We start from the raw sequence: 3,785 nt of genomic DNA, 5'->3' as shown, positions 1-3,785 counted from the left end.
GTAAGGGTTTTTGTATTGCTGGGGGCGGTGACAGAAAAATCAAAATAGCAGCAGTAGCTGGTCAATTTGAAAAGAGGAAACATGAGGAAGAAACAGGAGAAAGCAGTTACTGTGAGCCCTGGTCTAGGGTATGTCAGTGTAAATTGGTAGAACAAGACAGGTGAGATGTAAAGAATCAGCAGGCTTTGATGAAAAATTGGAAGTGAAGGTGAAGAAGAGGGAGGGTGCAAAAATAACTCTAAGATTTGGAGCCCAGGCGACTGGGAGGAAAATTCTGCTATTCAGGAAATGAATGAGGTCAAAAGAAAAACTTTAGACTGGGGCAATAGTTGCCGGGGCAAGAAATGAGGCTTTTGAATGAGCTCAATTTGCAGGAGAGGCACCATATGCAAGGAAAATGGTTCACTGGAGAGTTGAAAATAGGGGAGAGGAGACCAAGGGAGGGAATAGGGATGATTCGCAGGTTGTCTTCAAGGAGAGAACTGAAGCCCTGGGAATAGATGATTTCTTAGAGAGAAAGAGATAGCAAACCCAGACCTCGGAAAGTGCCCTTGATCTAGATCAAGGAGAAAGGAGCAAAAAACCATGAAGGAAATGGGAGAAGCAGCTAATCGGGGAAGGGAGGAGAAAATTAAAATGGGAAAAGAAGCTGCTGAACAATGTCAGATGCTGCAAAGAGGTCAAGAGCAACAAAGACCAAAAATGTAGCATAAGATTTGACAAAAGAGAAGGTCATTTTTTCCCTGCACAGTACAGCTTGGTGGAAAGAGAAGGTAAAATCCAAATTGGAGGAGGCCTTCATATTGTCTTGCTTATATATTGCTTAATGCTCATAGAAGTCAAGTGCAGAAAAATATCCTGTTTCATTTCAACTTTGTTGCTTTTAAAAAGTTACAGTACTTTTTAACTTTTTAAAAGTGTACTTTTAACTTTTTAAAAGTTAAAAAGTACATGATTGTTATAATTTTCAAACAATGTAACCAAGTATAGAAAAGTTAACTGTCTTCTTCCCCACTCTTTGGGGCGTTTCTTTTCCTTTCTGAAGTATATAAAGTTTTTTTTTTTCTTCCATAAAAATGGAACCACAAACAATACTTATTTTTTTACTCAGTATTTTGTCACACCTTTCCTTAAGAACAAATGTGAATCTAATGCCTAATTTTAACAGCTGGATAATATGCTGTGTTATTAAAAACAAACAAACAGAAAACAAAACAAAATCCATTGCCGTTAAATTGATTTTGGTTCACAGTTACCCCATGTGTTACCAAGTAGAATTCCCCCATAGGGTTTTCTTGGCTGTAATCTTTATGGAAGCAGATCACCAAGACTTTTTTTCACGGTGCTGCTGGTGAGCTTGAACTGCCAACTTTTAGGTTAGTAAACAAGCACAAACAGTTTGCACCACCTAGGGGCCTTTCTGTATTGTAGTTGTACCATAATTTATTCAACCGTTTCCGAATTGATGGGAATTCAAGAACATTCTAGGTTTTTACCATTCCTAGAGGTACTACAATTGATGGCCATGTTCTGACTGATGATACTGAGTTTCTCCATTGTCTCTTTCCACAGATGTAGTCAATTTGATTCCTGTGTATTCCAGCCGGTGAGGTCCACGTGTGTAGTTGCTGTTTATGTTGTTGAAAAAGATATTTTGCAATGACTAAGTCGTTGGTCTTGCAAAATTCTGTCATGGGATCTCCAGCGTTGTTTCTTTCGCCAAGGCCATCTTTTCCAACTACCTATCCTTCTTTGTTTCCAACTTTCACATTCCAATCACCAGCAATTATCAATGCGTCTTACTTGCATACTTGATCAATTTCAGACTGCAGAAGTTCGTAGAGATCTTCCTCATCTTTGTACTTAGTGGTTGATGCATAAATTTGAATGGTAGTCGTATTAACTGGTCTTCCTTGTAGGCATATGAACGTTATCCTATTGCTGACAGCTTTGTACTTCAGGACATCTTGAAATGCTCCTTTTGATGATGAATCTGACACCATTGCTAGCCAAAGTGCAGCCTTGAGTATATCCCTGAACTTAGAGACCATCTCAAGATTAGATTTGACACATTGAACACTAATGACTGAAGACCAAATGAGTTGTGGGATGACATTAAGGGCATCATGTATGAAGAAAGGAAAAGGTCATTATAAAGACAGGAAAGAAAGAAAAGACCAAAGTGGATGTCAGAAGAGACTCTGAAACTTGCTCTTGAACATTGAGTAGCTAAAGGTGATGGAAGAAATGATGAAGTAAAAGAGCTAAACAGAAGATTTCAAAGGGCATCTTGAGAAGACAAGGTAAAGTATTATAATGACATGTGCAAAGACCTGGAGTTAGAAAACCAAAAGGGAAGCACATGCTCAACATTTCTCAAGGTGAAAGAACTGAAGAAAAAAGTCAAGCCTCGAGTTGCAATATTGGAGAGTGTAAGGGCAAAAAACTGAATAACACAGGAAGCATCAAAAGAAGATGGAAGGAATACACAGTATCAGAAAGAATTGGTTGATGTTCAGCCATTTCAGGGGGTAGCATGTGATCAATTACCAATGACACTGAAGGAAGAAGTCCAAGCTGCACTGAAGGCATTGGCGAAAAACAAGGCTCCAGGAATTGATGGAATATCATTTGAGATGTTTCAACAAAGGGATGCAAAGCTGGAAGTGCACTCTCATCTCTACCAAGAAATTTGGAAGACAGCTACCTGGCCAACTGACTGGAAGAGATCCATATTTGTGCCCATTCCAAATAAAGGTGATTGAGCAGAATGCAGAAATTATCAAACAGTATCATTAATGTCACATGCAAGTAAAATTTTGCTGAAGATCATTCAAAAGCAGTTGCAGCAGTACCTTGAAAGGGAATTGCCAGAGGGCGTGGAACAAGGGATATCATTGGTGATGTCTGATGGACCTTGGCTGAAAGCAGAGAATACCAGAGAGATGTTTACCAGTGTTTTATTGACTATGCAAAGGCATTCAACTGTGCAAATCATAACAAATTATAGGTAACGTTGTGAAGAACGGGAATTCCAGAACACTTCATTGTGCTCATGCAGAACCTGTACATAGACCAAGAGACAGTTATTCAGACAGAACGGGGCGATACCGCATGGTTTAACATCAGGAAAGGTGTGCCTCAAGGTTGTATCCTTTCATCATACTTATTCAGTCTGTATGCTGAACAGATAATCCAGAAAGCTGGACTACATGAAGAACCTGGCTTCAGGATTGGAGGAAGACTCATTAACAACCTGCAATATGCAGATGACACAAACTTCCACACAGTGGCTGCAACAATGGGCTCAAACATAGCAACATTTGTGAGGATGGCACAGGACCAGGCAGTGTTTTGTTCAGTTGTATATGCGGTCATTATGAGTTGGAAATGACTCCATGGCACCTAACAACAACAATGACAACAACACTGCAGTTAAAATTCTTGTATACATATTCTTTTAAGTCTACTTTGATATTTGATAGATTCCTAAAAACTGAGTGAGAGAGTCATAAATAATCCAGGACATTCCAACAAGTTGCATCTGTGTCGAGTCCTACCAACCAAATATGAGAGTACCTGCTTGCCTCATCACTGCTAGGTAGGTGCTGGGAATCTTTTTAGATTTTTCCAATCTGATGGGTGAAAAGTGATCCCTAGTTTCCATTTGAATTTTCCTGACTACCAGCAAGATTGCACCTCTTTCCATATGTTTGAGGGCCTGTTGGATCTTTCTATTTCATTTTGGGGAAACAGACCACAACAGATTTTATTAGGCCTTTTAA

The 3,785-nt window shown here is 39.3% G+C and overlaps 1 protein-coding gene across 5 annotated transcripts in view; it reads left to right on the top strand.

The window, feature by feature from the left end:
- Positions 1–3,785, top strand: part of BACH2 (BTB domain and CNC homolog 2) — a 413,769-nt gene that overhangs the window by 29,616 nt on the left and 380,368 nt on the right. The gene's annotated exons all lie outside the window — the stretch shown is intronic.

This window comes from Elephas maximus, chromosome 1 (assembly GCF_024166365.1).
Source record: "Elephas maximus indicus isolate mEleMax1 chromosome 1, mEleMax1 primary haplotype, whole genome shotgun sequence".
Classification (NCBI taxonomy): Eukaryota; Metazoa; Chordata; class Mammalia; order Proboscidea; family Elephantidae; genus Elephas; species Elephas maximus.
Note: the sequence above shows the minus strand (reverse complement) of the source record. Positions and strands in the feature narration are given on the sequence as shown.